Source organism: Rousettus aegyptiacus, unplaced genomic scaffold, assembly GCF_014176215.1.
Source record: "Rousettus aegyptiacus isolate mRouAeg1 unplaced genomic scaffold, mRouAeg1.p scaffold_m13_p_1, whole genome shotgun sequence".
In the NCBI taxonomy this organism is placed as follows: domain Eukaryota; kingdom Metazoa; phylum Chordata; class Mammalia; order Chiroptera; family Pteropodidae; genus Rousettus; species Rousettus aegyptiacus.
In genome coordinates this window covers 38,372,613-38,389,098 of record NW_023416284.1, presented here as the reverse complement: position 1 = coordinate 38,389,098, position 16,486 = coordinate 38,372,613, and the positions used below count along the sequence as shown (strand labels likewise).

The 16,486-nt window shown below is 39.0% G+C and overlaps 1 protein-coding gene across 2 annotated transcripts in view; it reads left to right on the top strand.

Moving 5' to 3' along the window:
- DAB1 (DAB adaptor protein 1) overlaps positions 1–16,486 on the top strand; it is a 1,029,186-nt gene that overhangs the window by 474,070 nt on the left and 538,630 nt on the right. For both annotated transcript variants that reach the window (XM_036228292.1, XM_036228285.1), the window contains exon 4: positions 9,108–9,182. The gene's annotated coding sequence lies outside the window, so the exon portion shown is untranslated. The remainder of the gene's footprint in view (positions 1–9,107; positions 9,183–16,486) is intronic.

The window sequence follows — 16,486 nt, the reverse complement described above, 5'->3', positions numbered from 1 at the left end:
TTTTAAAAACCATATGATAGCAAATATTGGGAGGGCAAGATATTCAACTCTTATTGCCATAGATAATTTAAAATATGAATTACCAAAATAGGCCATTGTACAATGTAGTAAGGCTAAAAGAATACAGCAAAAATGTTCAGGTTATGATGGTTAGTAGAAAAAGGTGATGATCTGAGGTCTGAAGTCCTTCGAATCCTATCTTGACCTCTTACAAATGTGTGACTTTGGACGAGTCCCTTCTTATCTCTTAGCTTCCATTTATACACCTTTAGATATAATGATATTTTTTTCAAATGCTTAGAAGGGTTGAATTCAATATCAATATGGTAATTCAAATTGTGAGGTGATGTTAAAGTATTGGCAGAGGAAAAACAGAAAGAATTTGGAATGTCAATATAATGGTCAAGAATGAATATCAAATGATTTCCCCCCAACCTTACATTTCCTGTAGATTATTTGTCCATATACCATATCCTTTGGCCCCTGAGTGCAATCACCCTGAGCTTGTCTCTGTCTCGACCGCACTCTTCCCTTTGCCATCTGGACTGCACTGGTCTCTTTCCCATTTATAGCAGTTCGAGAGTCACTTCCTTGTGAATCCATCTCTGTATCTCTGTCCCAGATTACCACCTGACTTTAAATGTTTCTTCCACTGTGCTTCCATAATACTTAGTACATGATTCTAAAGAGTGGTCGTCTGATTGCCCTACCTGTTTGTGTACCAAACTAATGAGTGAGGCAACAATTTCTAAAAAAAAAAAAGCTTTTTAAGCTAATAGATCTGTTTTGCTTTAACTCAGAAAAAAAAGGGAGAGAGAGTGCTTAAAAACAACAACAACAACAACAACTTTGGGAAGCTAGAAATCTCTCTGACTCTCTAGTTGAGAGATTATATGTTCTTGAAACTTCACAGTATTTCATTTTTACAATCATCGTTAAGTCCCATCATTTCTTCCATTCCTAAAGATAAAACTCACCAGGACCTTTTGTTACCATACTCCATCAGAAGCCCACTCTACTGTGTCCCGGTGAGTCAGAGACAAACCAAGGTCTGCACAAAAAACTAATTTAAGACCCTTTGGGTAAAATCATTATCCTGAGAAGTTGCAGCATTTTCTCTCTGGGGATAATTCTAGAGGAAAGTTCACTACATATGATGTGAAGACAGGTGGTAGAGGATCAGAAAAGTCATGCAAGATAGATTATCTCCATCTTTTTGTTAAGGAAACTTAAGCTCAGTGGGGGTGCAGTATCATGGCCAAGCTTACCCAGGGAGGGCCAACATCTGACTGCAGCTCCATCTGGCTCCAAGACTCATGTCCTTTCCATTTCACCACAGCGCCTCCCACCTGCCCCATAGCAGCCAGCCTCCCTGTCTTCACTGATTCTTGGGAACTCAATATCCCCTTTACAGGGGTCACCTTTAGACAGATTTCGTTACCCACACCTGATTTCCCTTCAGGCTATCCAAGGCCAGAAGTCTCATAATGAAGAAAGTTTGTTTCTAAGTTTCTTATTTTATACAAATTTACCATCCTTTCTTACATTTCTTTACTTGAGCTTCATTGTTTGTTTGTATTTTACTTTGTGAAAGTTTGCGAATCACAAGATTTCCAGTTGACTTTCCCAGAAAACCAAAGTTAAATCAGATGTTCATGTAGAAAACTTACTGGAAAGTGAAGGAATCAGAATTGGTCAGAGTAGGAGCTAAATAATGATGCTGTCATGACAGAGGCTTTAGGCATTTCCACGGGAGGCTTCGAAGCTGGGATGGCCCTGCTGTGTGGTGCCAGACTGAAGCAAGGAGACCAGGCTTTCATACCCAAGCCCTCACTGCCAGTCTTTGGATGCAGGCCATCCCCCAGGAAGTGGAGATGATCTTCAATCTTCAGCCAAGGGCAGTAGAGAAAGCAGGAACTCAGCTACAAGCTGTAAGAGGTCCATACTCCCAAGCTCTCGGGAGTGAGCATTTCAATCCTAAAGGGGGAACCTGTACACACATCATGTCCTTTGGTTTCTGAGAGTAGTCACCTAGCTGGGCTCTTCATCTCTACTGTACTACTTCTTTTCTCACCTGCACATGCATGGATGATGTACACAAGGTCAACCCTCAGGGCCCACCATTTACATTTCAAGAGTCCAAGGAACTGCTGGCCTTGAACCCCTATAGGGAACAGGATGATAAAGCACAGTTTAGTGGAAAAGCCTCTGTCTAGAGCATTGGAAACCTAGTGTTGCTGTTCTCTGTGTGGATTTGGCCAAGTTTTATTTCTTCTCCGAGCTATGTTTCTTGATAGGTGAATGTCGTTAACATGGTTTTTGGTATATTAATGGCCCTAAATGGGGCAGGCTCTGTCCCATTTTTTTTCCCTTCATTTTTAAGGTGCATGTTGGCTTAGAAGCTATCCAAGGTCTTTCCAAATTTTTAATCCCATACTGGAATATTATAATGGATTTTCAGATTTCATCGCTTTTTGTTATGTATTATTTATTGACTAAGTTCATAATAACCCAGGTTTGGATTTTATTTGATTCCCATAATCATGACATGTCATAGCTAGAATATGCCTCAGAAATAGTCCAACACTTATTTTATTCGCAAGTAGAGGAGCTCTTAGGTGGTGGTGGTGGGAGAAGAAACTGACTTATTAAGGTCACACTGCAAGTAATGACCGAGGAGAGAACACCATCCATGTTCTCTGACCTATCCCAAGGCTCACCATGCACCCTTTCCCCAGTCCTCAACTGCCACTGGCACAATCCAGCCAGAAAGACAGTATGATTTGCCTTTCTTGTGTTAATATTATTCTAGCATGTAATGTCTGTGTTTAAGGCAATGACCTGAGAAATACTTTTATTTCCACCGATGCACTTATTTTTCAGGGTTTATTAATTTTATTTATGTATTTGATCTCTCAAATGAAGTAATAAACTAATTAGTAGGACAATTTACTGGTGTGTTCCACCAAGGGTGTTTTACAGCCTCAGTACAAGCTCGTCTAACTGTGGTGTCAGCAGATCTGCTTTCTGCCCTGCTGCCCTTAATTTCAGCCGTTAGACACACATGGCAGGCAGCCCTGTGCTGCGTACCTGTGCCTCCAGAGGGCATCCAGAAATGTCAGGTTATAGGGCAAAGGAAGTTTTATCCAGGTGCCTCCCAAAAATTTATTCAAGAGACAGGCTGCTTCATTTGGCTTAAAGGATTGGGTGTGGGGCTCTCAGAGAACAGAACCGGACCAGTGCATTACCTGAAGTACTCAGAATGAGAATTTCCAAATAATGAAGCAAGGCTATGTGTACAGAAAGCATTGAAAGTCACAGTGAAGGAGGCCATAGTCCATCAAGACAAAGAGCAAAGCAAAGAGCAGGACGAAAAGATTGTTACAAAGACAATAGATGTGGAAACATTGCAAGATGCAGGAGCGAGGATGGGAGAGATGCTAGAAGACCCAGAATAATTGGAATAAATAGATTAATAGTGCCAAAGTTTTTTTTTTTTTTTTAAACTGGCTGTGAAGTCAAGTACATGAACTTCTCTTCAAAGAGGCCCTATCTATGTTCTCTTAGCTGTCAGTACTTATTTCTGTTTTAGAATCAATCATAGTCTATTGTCATTGTTTACTTATCTGACTCTTTTTGACTGAGTGCCATTATAACATCGGGGGCTAGAACTGTGTCTGGAACGTAACAAGAATGAAACATTTGTTGAATGAAAGGATGGGTGGATGGCTAAATAAATAAATGGCAAATAGGTCTGTCAAAGGTATTGGGAGTCCTAGACCCATAATAACTATATCACATTTACCTGCCATCTCTGAGGTAATAAGCAGAACTCAACCAGAGATAGCCTTTTCCAATTATTTATATTTATTATAGAATTATGCAATATAGCCAAGAACTATCAAAACATAAAGAATTTAACCTCTGTTGACTAAATCTACATTCTTATTACACACCACACACATAAACATATTATGTGTAGCGGTGAGAGATCATAGTACCCTAACTTCTAGGTGGTGCCTCTGCTGGCCCCCTCGTTGCCTTGTGAGTATGCATGCTGTCACTGCCTCTGTGGATTGGATCCATCATGGAAATTCTGGTCAGAAAGAGTTCCAAACCCCTAGCCAGAGACCAACTGGAGCATTAGAAGTGGGGAGGGATCTCGGCCCCCTGCAGTAGGATCTGTGTAAGTTCCTAGTAGTGGGGAATTCCCTTACTGTAATTAGCTCCCTAGGTATGTTTCTGCTCACTTTTGCTGTGATTGTTTGTATGCAAATTAGCAAACCCTAATATGTTTATCCTAGATATAATTAGTATACATGCTGATTCAGCTACCCTCACCCAACTGGCCATAAAGTTTTAGGGGATATGCAAATGTGGCAACCCTAACATGTTGTTGCTCTTTATATGTGGTGGCTTTCATTGAGACAGAAGCAGCCTTCAAGTGTTGGTGACGATAAAGTGCTAAGGCCAGAACTGGATCTTCTGGTCCTAATTTATGTATTTTCCTTCTATACATTCAAAGAGGAACAGGCCCCTGGTTCTACACTCGGGCAGGTACTAGAACATAGGTGTGTCTTGGAGATCTTTGGCAAATACCTGGAATTATTTGTATAACAGGCCTAATTATAAGGCCTGCCATTTATTCCAAGACTATGAATTATTAGTCACTATTCTAAGGGCTTTCGATATAATTCTTAATGGTTACAGCCACACTGTAGGTCAGTATTATTATTCCACTTTAAAGTGAGGAAAGTGAAGTTTATAAAGGTGAAGTAACTTGTCCAGAGTCATATAGATCCGATAGTGTTATTGAGAAAATACACTAAATTTCATACAGAATAGTGGTGATAACTGCCAACGATATGAAAATTGGGATAAAATAAACTTTTAAAAAGCAACTGTGCATTGGCTTTTTTACTCTATGAATTGGGGAGGGTATCAAAGATAGTACTTATTCCATTCTAACTGTATAACCCTTACAGTTTATAAAACACTGGTATTTTGGGTAGCTGTGTTTGAAAACTGTAGGCTCATTCCCAGGTCCCCAGAAGCAGAAGCTTTTCTAGACTTTTATGCTATTCAACTGAAAAATGGCAGTCGTCTTCTGGTCCAAAACCTGCGTCATGAGTCAGACAACAGTAGAGGACCAGACAGAATGCATATGTACCTGGACCCCTCCTTTGAGGTGGTAATTATAGACTTTCTTATGTAGCCGCAGCCTAGAAAGGACAGGTTGTGTTTTCATGCACCATCCCTCCGGGGTAGAGGCTCTTCACCCAAAGTTCAAAACTCTTGCTAAGGTTCCAAGCATGGGCATTTTTCCCCCCTTTTCTGCAAACTCTAAATTTTGGGTGTATATTTTTTTTAAAAATTACTTTTTGTCCCATTAGATTTTAAGTTTATGTGTTATATCAGGTGCCGGATCTTTTCTGCTTCGTGTTTCTCCATGCCTCTTTTCACCATCTGACATACTCTATTTAATCACTTATTTGTTAATGTCTGTCTTCGTTCCCTGGAATGAAAGCTCCATGAGGACAGGGCTATCTGCTTAGTCTGCTCTTAGATTTGTTGGCAACATTAGGCTCTCAACAAATATTTATGAATAATAATGAAGGATGGATGGACAGATGGAGAGATGGAGAGATGGGTAGGCTCTACCTACTGTGAAAATTTAGGATAAAATTATCGTAATTAATGTATGTAATATAGGTATTTACTCAGGGGAATAAATTGGAGAATGTTTTTATGACCCAGGAGTAGGAAAGGATTTATTGGATAAAACAAACAAACAAAAAAAGTACCTACCTTAAAGATAAGTACTAATTATTTTATTACATTAAAATTAAAAAAATTTATATGTCACTATAAACAAGTAAAAAGACAAGCTTTGGACTAAGAAAATAGTTGCAGTGTTTAATGAAAATAGTTGCAAAAGTGTTGCAGCCTAAACATACAAATTAGTATAGGGTATAATTATAATAAATCCCTACGTACCACCACATATCTTGATCAAATATTATAATTTTACCATTTTGCTATTTCTTACCATGGCACATGCCCACGCAGGTTTTAGGACTCTGCTAAATGTCAACTTCTTGGTAAGTTCTTTCCTAACCAACCTGCTTAAAATTGAGCTCCTATCCTAGAAAGTTCTGCCACAAATATGGCAGTTGATAGTATGTGACCAAGATGGCTGGCAATACATAAGTTTTTGTTATAATTATGTCTGCGCTCAACATTATGCTTGAAATATTTAATAAGAAAAGAAATAGGAGGGTACTTAACTGTGACTATGAGGGAATAAGTTCAAGCCATAGCATATCAAATAACATGTGTGACATAGCAAAATTATAAATTTTGTTGTGAGAGACAGGGTTCAAATCTAGATTCAGTGCTTTCTCTTCATAACAATAAGATTAGGATTTGAAAGCAGACATTCTAGGTTGGAGTCTTGACTCAGACACTAATAACTGTTTATAATGGGCCTCAGCTTTATTTTCTCAAAAGGAGAAATATAGAATAGAAAATATAGAATAGAAAAATGAGAAAAAAATCAAAAACAAGCGTTGGTTCTTTAAAAAAGTCAACAAAATTAATACTTTAGCTTGGTCAACTAAGAAAACAGAGAGGACTCAAATAACTAAAATGAGAAATGAAAGAGGGGACATTACTATCATTATTACAGAAATAAAAACAATTATACAAAGTAGTCCCCCCTCATAACAAATATCACGAGGGTGAAATGAGATGTTTGTATAGTGCTTAGCATACTTCAAAGCATGTAATAAAAAAGAAGACGTGTGTGTTTTTAAGAGCTCCATGTCTTGATGTAAACAGACATGAGCTTGAAGCCTGAATGTCATGCTTTCTAATTTGATTTGTTTTCTACATATCAGGCTGGTGTTGTTAGTATCCTATTTTATACATAGTAACTGAGCCTTCGAGTGGTCAAATAACTTGCCCAAGATTGACCAGCTCTTAAAAGATAGAGATGGCATTCAAACCAGGTCTACCTCTAGAGAAATATAATAATAAATAATATACTGGCTACATTTAACTAGTTTTATGAATAAACTAAATTGAATTTGTATAAAACATTACAATAATCTATCCTGTAGGTTTTCTTTTTCCTTTAGCAGGGAGTCAACCAGGCATTGCTGATTAAAACTAATAGCAAGTGTCTACTACTTAGTTTATGTATATGTAACTCCAAACATGTAAAATAACTGAGCTGCCGTAACGGAATATTGTTTCTAGATAAATATTCCTGCCTTAAACAGATTCTTGGTCTTGGAATACATTGAAAGATCAGTAGACTGTGATATTCCACTATGTTGAGTTGTTTGTTTTTTAACCATAGGCTTTTTCTCAGTTTCACTGTCTTTCCTGAAAAATTGCTCTCTTTCTCTCTCTCTCTCTCTCTCTCTCTCTCTCTCTCTCTCTCTCTCTCTCTCTCTCTCTCTCTCTCTCTCTCTCTCTCTCTCTATCTCTCTCTGCTTGCCATCTCCTGTCTTCTGTGAATCCGGATGGAACTTAACTTTTATTGTCATGGATTATTTTGAATGAACAGTTTTCTTAATGTAATTTTTTTCATGGAAGTTCTATTTATTAAGTCTTTTATTCATTTATTCACTCACTCGTTTCTTTTTCTTATGCAGCAAACGTTGATCGAGTGATGCCTATGAGCTCATCTCTGGGCTATGTTCATGCAAAGCAAAGGTTAAATAACATGTGATAACTTCAGAGGAGCTCAAACCTAGAGGGAGGCAGAGATGGAAATGGATAATTCTTTTTTTGTCCCCCCTCTTTAATTCCCCCCACACCCACTTCCACCCCTGATCTATGGATGTTGCCATTCCCTTTTAAGAACTGGATCTCTGAAGGTGGGGTGTCTCCTTCCTCCCACACACTCCTGGCACACCTGGAGTGTGAACCCAGGACCTTCTGTGTGTAAAGCAGATGCGCTCACCACTACACCATGGAGCCATCCCCGGAAATGGATAATTCTAATGCAGTATTTATTACCTTCAGAGTTGAGTCATTGCTGGTGGAGAATGGAACATGGAGTACCCAGTTAAAGAGAGGGTTCAGGGACGAGGCACAGAAGTGGTGATGTTGCACCTGAAACTTCTTTGTATGTCTAGAAAAAATAATGCATGATTTTTGTAGAAAATTTGGAAATCATAAATAAGCAAGAGAAAAATAGTCAATACTCATACTACAAAGAGATAACTACTATGAACAGCTGGCATATTTTTTTTAAGACCAGCTTCTACATGGATGCACTAAAACTTTATAAACAATTTTGTTATAAATATTTTCTCATTCTGAAATTTTTTAAAATTATTTTTGTATGTGCATAATAGTCTATTTAAAAATACTAACGTTCATTTTGTCATTCCTCTATTGGTTGTTTCTCTCTTACAAATAACATTGTGATGACTATCTCTGTGCGTAAATATTGGCCTGCAATTATGATTGCTTCCTTGAGAAGAAATCCTGAAGGCGAATTACAGATTTAAGGGTATGATCACTTTTAAGACTCAACATTTTGTCCAGTGCCCACTTCTTTATGGATCTCAAGGAAAGAGCTCAACCTTTAAGGGAGTCAGATAAATGAATTAAAAACATGAGGAAGTTCTTTAAAAATTTTTTACACACCTCTATGTATGTGTAGTTTTGTATGTGAATGTGTACCTACACATATGTCTCAGGGAGAGACATACACACATGTATCCTGACTTCCTCCTAAGAGGCAATTTGTCCCACTGCTCACGCAGTACTTACGATGGGCTGTATTTGTTGATTTTTTTGTTGGTGATGTTTTGTTTTATCCATCTCTGTATTTCCAGTGCTTTGTGTATGGTAGGAAATTCATAAATCCTTCTTTTTTTTTTCAATTACAGTTGACCTACAATATTATATTCATTTCAGGTGTATAACATAGTAGTTAAACATTTATAGACTTTACAAAGTGGTCAACCCAATAAGTCTACTACTCATCTGAATTAGTAAATGGTTTTGAATGAAAGAGAGGAAAAAAACAAGACTATTAAATAATTAATGTTTACTTTTTTTAACATCCTGTTTTGTTTGTTTTTCAGCATTCGGCAAGACATGGTGGTGCACCCTGGCTCTAAGTCTTCATGATTGAGGGGGCTCTTTTGCACAATACAAAGGTAAAGCCAGCTGTCTTCCTGGTGTAGGGAAAATCTTCCTCTGGGAAAATTGCTTTCACATGTCTCTGGGTTCTCCTGAAGTGATGAACTTCGTGCTTTGTATTCCTTTCTAAGACACCCCGGCGGGTTCATGGAGCTTTTGGAAACTGGCGCTTAGGGTGGCTTTTCTCTGGTCTACCTTGTGTTTGTGGTTAGAGAAAGAGAATATTGATTATCTTTCTTCTTTAAGTACCTGTAAATGTCATTCAGAGCCTTACATTTTTCCTGCCTGGATTTTAGTCTCTCCTATTAGGTTGTCTCAGATTGGTTTGATTTTAAATACAACAATGTTAGCATTCTTTCCTTTATATTCCCCATTTCAATATTATTTACCAACAGAAGGAACTATCCTCAATTGTAGAAACTAAAGTCAAACCATATGTAAGACAAATGTTTACATAGGAAACAGACTTGGAGATTTACGAGCTTAAGTGGCAGGTACTATTATTTTGAAGTCCTAAATGATGGAAACACTGAATTATGTACTTCATACAGGGAGCCAGGAAGACACGATTGAAAACATCTCTTCTTTTGACAAATTAGCAGCATTCATTCCAATATCTATTCCTTGTTTACCAGGGTAATGCTGAATGAATCACAGACTGGTGGATGGATGTTCCTTCCAACACTTTTAATTAGCAGCACTGCCTATTAGGTTGGACAGAATGCTGCTTTCCTGCCATAGATTATCCCAGCCCCCCTTAAATGGAATAGAAATCTTATTCTCCACAAGGTAATATTCATCTCTTCCCCAGCCAGACAAGCATAGAAAATTAAACAATGGTCCGTTAAAAAGCCTAGATAATGTATTTATCATTTCCAGTTTATGTGAGTTTGCAAGGCAAATATGAGTGGGAGCTATTTGTTATGGGGCCTTGGGGAACGACGGGACTGGAGAGGGAGCTGGGAGGCAGGGGGGGTCTGAGACTTGTAAAAATTCATTAAAAATATGAGGAGCTATTGAGACAGAGAAAATTAATTACTCTGAGGGACTCAAATGTCACTACTTATTTAAGTGACCTGGCAAGGAGGCTGAGAAACCTATTTTCTGTGGATCTCTATACTGGAGAAGGTTGGAAGCTGAGATTCCTCAGCTGTCAATTTTTGCATTTCCTTGGTGACTTATTGATATGTTAACCTGACTTGTACCTCAGCCTCCTCTAATGAGTCAGAGTTCAATGAGCAATGAGGGGTGGGGGACGCTGTCCTCTGTCGGCTGGCCAGCTTATTCGGATGGGCTCACCAGACATGAAAAGTAACCGCTGGACCTAGGGGAAGCTGGTAATTTAACACAATGGAGAGAAGAGGCAAATCGTTTGCAACTGGACTAAGTTTGGCCTTTTTTATTGCTTTTGCATCTACAAAGCTATTCTCTGAGGAGGAGTGAATTTAGGAAGACAAATTAAGGTTTTCTACCTAAGGAGGACTGGGGAGCAGTAGCTTCTGAAAACAGTCATCTTTTCCAGCTTGCCTGTCTAATAAATCTCTCTAATGCTTTCTGCCTATAGACAGAGGTTGAAAATATATAGATTTGTGATGACTTAAAAGTTTAAAATCAGTAAGCACCCAGAGTGATGGAGTAAAAGCTTTCTCCCATGTATGCCTTACCTAGACTCAGAAATTCAAGGTTTTATTCTGAACTCTGTCACTAACCAGCTGTGAGTTCCTCTGCAAGCCACCGTAGTGCTCCAAGCCTCTGTTATATTATTTATAAAGTGGGAACAATAATTTCTGTTTTCTGTGATTGTTAAGATCAGTAGAGGTGTGTGGTAGCTGTATCACCTATTGGTATATTCTTTTCAAAGTCTTGGTTTTTAAACACTGAGACAGCCCTGTGGTCTGTGTTCCTACCCAGGTCAAAGTTAAGGGACTATGTAGTATTCTCCTGGCTTGTTCAATTAGGAAGAGTGAATCAACAAGCCAAAGAAGGAACAACAAATATCCCGAGGACAGCTTTTGGGAGATTCTTCTTGTGATTTGGGGGAAAAAAAAAAAAAAAAAGAATATGAAGCATAGCTTTGGAGGGTTTTGGAGTCCTAGGGATTCACCTCCTAGCAGGCCTAAGGAGCTACCACTTCTTTAGTTTGAAGAAAATTCTGTCCCTTTGAAGTGGAGACAAATCACACAGCGAAGGTGGTGGAGAAGATGTTTGAAGATTATTCATCTGTTCCTAGAAAGAGATGAGGATGAAGTAATAGGGCAAGGTCGTCGGGGATAACAAAGAAGAGAGAGCTTTGAGAGGCCTTGGAAAGGAAGGAATTGCAAGCTTTTAAGCAGTCAGGGTGGCACACACTTAGAAGAGGGAGTTGCGCAGTGACTTTAAGCTGGAGAGTGTTCCCGAGGTGTTTGTAATACATATATGGAAACTGTGAAAAAATGTGGGTTACAATCCCTTTGCTCAAGGAGCTCGGAGAAGTAAACACTTAATTATCATACAGAGTAGACAGAAATAATTCTGGAAAAGCAATGCTGGCACTGGGCTGAGGGGGAGGAGGGTGCTCTTGAGTGGACCTCAAAGGATGAGCAGCTCTGTGCTGGGTAAGATGGGGTTTGAGACAGGACATGCCACAGAGCAGCTGCTCACAGTGGCAATGAACCCCAGCTGTCCAAACCCACAAGGAAGATGCTAGCTTGAGAGCCTCACTCTTGGCCTGTTACATTTCCCCAGCAGCCAGAGTTTTAGACACCAGCATGCACTCAGTGATTTTCATAGCCTTTTGTTGTCTCTTGGAACTAGATTTTCAAGACTGCCTGCCTGTCCCCATTAGCCAACCCTGGAGTGGCCTAGGGTCTGGCCTGTCCTGAGAATGCTCAGAAGGCATTCCTGGGGACACAATTCTGAATAATTGCTAAAACCACTATCCCCATTCCTTGACATTCTTTCAAGCTCTGCTGCAACATATCTTTTAAAATTATTTGAAAGTCATCAACTGGCATTACTGAGCTGTTGTGTATTCATTTATAGCCATCATAGGTGAGACATCGTGTCTTCCCATCTGAGTAATGAGTCAGTAATAAGACAGGAAATGTTTTTCCTGATGTTCTTCCTCCTTTTTTCCCCTTCTTGAATTCGTCTGTTCGATGCCTCCTATATGCCTCCTTGTTTGCTTTTATATCATCAATTTCTCTCTACCTTTCTACTTTCTCTCTCTCTTTTCATAGAACCACATATTCTCCAACTTCAAAGGAAGTAGGAGATTCTAGATACCAGGAGGCTCAACTGTAAAAGCTTTGAGAAGGTTCTTAACCACATGATAATGCCCTTAGTTTGTTATTTTTGGTCGTGGTACAATAGCTTTTCAAAGCTGAATGTCTTGAATTTGAATCTCTGCTCCAACACATAACAGCTGTCTGACATTGAGCAAATCAAACTCCTTAAGCTTCGATTGTCACATCAGTAAAAATAAAGTAACAATAATACTTTCCATACAGGATTGTTGTAAAAATTTAATGAGAGAGTACATGCGAAAGGGTCTGACACATCATAAATTCCCAGTGAATAACATTAGCTGTAATTGTTGCTCATAATAATAATGTGAGCTATTATAAAGCCTTAAAATACAAAAGGCAGATGTGTTGATCTTTAGCAACAAAGAAGGGAGAAGATGGAAAGACTCTTTCCCACTCTTTGGCTGGTCTTAGAAAATGGAAATCCCTAGGGACATAGATATTGAAAGCAGCTGAATCTGTGGGTACACAGGCAGCCCTCCCTGGCTGGAGAGTGACCTGGGTGCTAAACAGTCAGAAGGCCTCCCGGGTCCCCTGAGCTTCTGCTGAGCCTCTGGAGAGCATCTAAGTCAACCCTCCCCCAGATACAGTGTTCCTTCCCAGATAGTATGGTGGCTTGGTAATATACCTACTTGGCTAGATTGAATGACATTATTCAGAATTCAGTTTCTTGTATGTTTCTAGTTAGACTGAGCCACAGCAGAGATTCTGGGGAGGTTTGGAAGATGGAAGGGAAGCAGCAGCCACTCTGCAGCTCACATGTTGTTGCTGATCTGCTTACTCACCTAGTCGATGTGAAGTAGCATATGGACCCGCAATTGCTCTGCCTTTCCCGAGTCCTTCCCCCAGCTTCTGCAGTTCCCCATCCAGGTGTGTATGTTTAGCTACTTGAGGAAAAAGCCCTGGCTCTAGCAGGTCATCCACATCAGCAAGCTGGAAGCAGTGAAAACCAAGGTTCCAGTTAGTTGTCCTGGAGTTTCCGCTCCTGCTTGTGTGTTCCATGCTGCTCCTGATTCCTCCCATTGTTTATATCCATGTTCCCTTGCTAACTGCCTGCCCTGTGGACTTCAAGCTCCAGCATCAGTCGTGAGACAGCAGACTTACAGGCTGCTTAACCAGCTACCACAATTGCATGAGGCCAAATCCGTCTATTAAATAAATAATACATACATATTTATTAAATGTATAAATATGTATGTATTATATATAATGTAGTCATTTATTTATTAGAGGAATAGAGCCAACCATTAGGAGATTAAGTGTGTATGTATATGTATGTGTGTATATATACACATGTATGTATATATGTGCATACACACACACACAAAATCTACTAGTACTTGTTTCTGCTTCTTTAGTTGAAGCCTGACTGACAAAGACAGTCATAAGCTTTTTAATTTTTTTTTTTATTTTTTGTAAGCTTTTTATAGTGAAGAATGCTCTCCTTCATAAAGCAGCCCATTCCTTTTCTACCTCCCCTCAGCCATTCCCATTTTGTTGTGATATGGTGAAAAAGAAATTAAACTTGTAACCCAAAAACTTGTTCTTTAGTTCAGAGTGTATCCCCTTTTCTCTTAGGACTTCTGTCCCTCTCAACCCTTAATCCTCTCATAACCTCTCACTGCCATGGACCTCACCCACTGAAGTTTTTCTCCTTAATTTCTCACCGTTTATAGCTTCAGAATCACACTCTTAATGAAATTAACCTCTTAAATATGGATGTTCTAGGGAGTCCCTTATAGCCAGCCATTCATTTCCCTAGACCTGCCTCCTCTTCATCCTCCCCATACCTTTTGAAGACAATACCTTGATTCTGATGTTTACAAGGCACAATGTGACACAGTGGTAGGGGACAGAAGCATAAAATTTAGAATCAGAAGACCTGTGTTTATGTATTACCACCACAGAGTGCTGACTGTGTTTGTTATTTAGCTTCTGAGGGCCTCAGTTTCCTCAGCTCTAAAATGGGTGTACTGATAGCCAATCTACCTATTCTCGGGCCCTTTATGAGTCTTTTGACATCCTAGATGTTTGAGGCCCTTCGTACTTGAATCTGTCCCAGTCTCAGATGAGCTCATACCTGAGAACTGCCAATTATGATCAGATGTTGACCTTTAGAATTTGTAATAGAGTAGCAAATCAGGACACTCATTTTTAATAAAAAGAAATATCTTTAAACAGTAATAATCTAAATTATCATACTATTCAAGGTCTACCATAATAACTTTTTGCCTAAATTGTTTCTTGAAGGAGATTTAATTTGAAGAAATTGAGTGTATATTCGTTTTTTTTGAAAATGGATGGGTATATATATATATATATATGTATGTATGTGTGTGTATATATATCAAAATTACTTATAAATCAGATACTTATAAAAATATTACAGTGCTGACCAAAAAAGGATAAAACACTGATATATGAAAGAATGACTAGAAGTTGTCTTACATGAACCAGAATTTAAAACTAATAAAAAAGCAAATACAAAAAGTAGAACATGACAGAACAACCTATTATCAAGCTGAGTACAAAAAGGCACTAAAAGCCATAATGAAGGGACTTCTAAAAACTGACACAACCAAGTGATGAAATTAAGTTTATACAAATGAAATTGTTATGAATGTCCTCTGTCCTCTCCTGCAGAGAGATAGGGCTTCTTGTGAGTAGAAGAAGTGACTCTGGAAACATCCCATTCTTAGGTGTGATATAGGCAACCAATTATGAGCTTACGAACATGGTTAGAAAAATCTCTGTAATTGCCAGGTATGTGGCTCCTAGACAAAGATGTGGAAGATATAGGTGACAGGTGAAATGCACATTTGTGGCCAAGACTCACTCTGCTCCCCTGCATACATTTATCATTAAATAATAGCCAAAGTTGAAGAAATAGCGCGCGCGCTCGCTCTCTCTCTCTCTCTCTCTCTCTCTCTCTCTCACACACACACACACACACACACACATACCGCCTATTTCACAAGGATCAAATGAGTGCTATAGCACAATGTTTGGCACTTGGTAGGTCCTCAAGAAAAAAAAAGTTTGTTGAGTGGGTACATGTATTCATGAATTGCCAAGGAACTCATGGAGAAAATCTAGAGACATCAGTAGAAATTATGACAGCATCCTGGACAAAGTGAAATAGGAAAAAAATGCCCAGGAGAATTACTTTACTGAAGATTTAACACACTGACGTTCATAACATCTCACCTGCCAAAGGTATCCTATTCAAAATGAACAAAGAAAATGAACAGGATTAAATTGGCACAGCTGGAGAAGGGCTGCCTGTGTGTGAAAAGCTGAATGTTATCTCTAGGCAACGGGTGGAGTTGTAACATGAGCATTCTTATTTTTAGTGTTGGGCGAAAAAATGAATTTGAACCAAGAGACACCTAGGGTTGATAAGGGAAGATCAGGACTTGAGGGAAGGAGGGGATGTATAATAAGCTCAGACTAGGAAAGCTGAGCAGAGCGCTAGACTAGAAGGGAGACCTGTGGAAGGGGACCTTGTTATTTTAGACTGGTGCCAGAAAGCGCAATGAAATCCATTAGGGCATCTGGTCAACTCAGTCCCCCACTGCTTGGGACAGACTTCATCAGAGTAGGCACCTAGGGGTTAGGGAATCACCTTCCTATGGATGGAGAAGAACAGCATCCCTCCTGTCTGGGCATATCTGCATCCTTTGGTGAACAAGGAGATTCTTTATTAATAATCACTTAACATTATCGTAATTGTCCATTTACATTTTTCTCTCACTCTTTATATGCTCCTGTGGTGCTAGGACCATTTTTACCCCTGTATCTTTATTTATAGCGACAAGCTCTAAGAATTTTTTTAAAAAATCACCAAGCATCCTCATGTACTAATGATGATAAACCTCACCCCAGACATGTAAGGAATCTATTGTTATTCACATTTATTAGTAAAGAAAAAAGAATCAGAGAGGTGAAACAGTTTGCTCAAAGTCCTACAGCTAGTAAATTGCTAAACTAAGACCTGAACCCAAACCTGTCTGGATGAAATCTGTGCTCTGTCCACT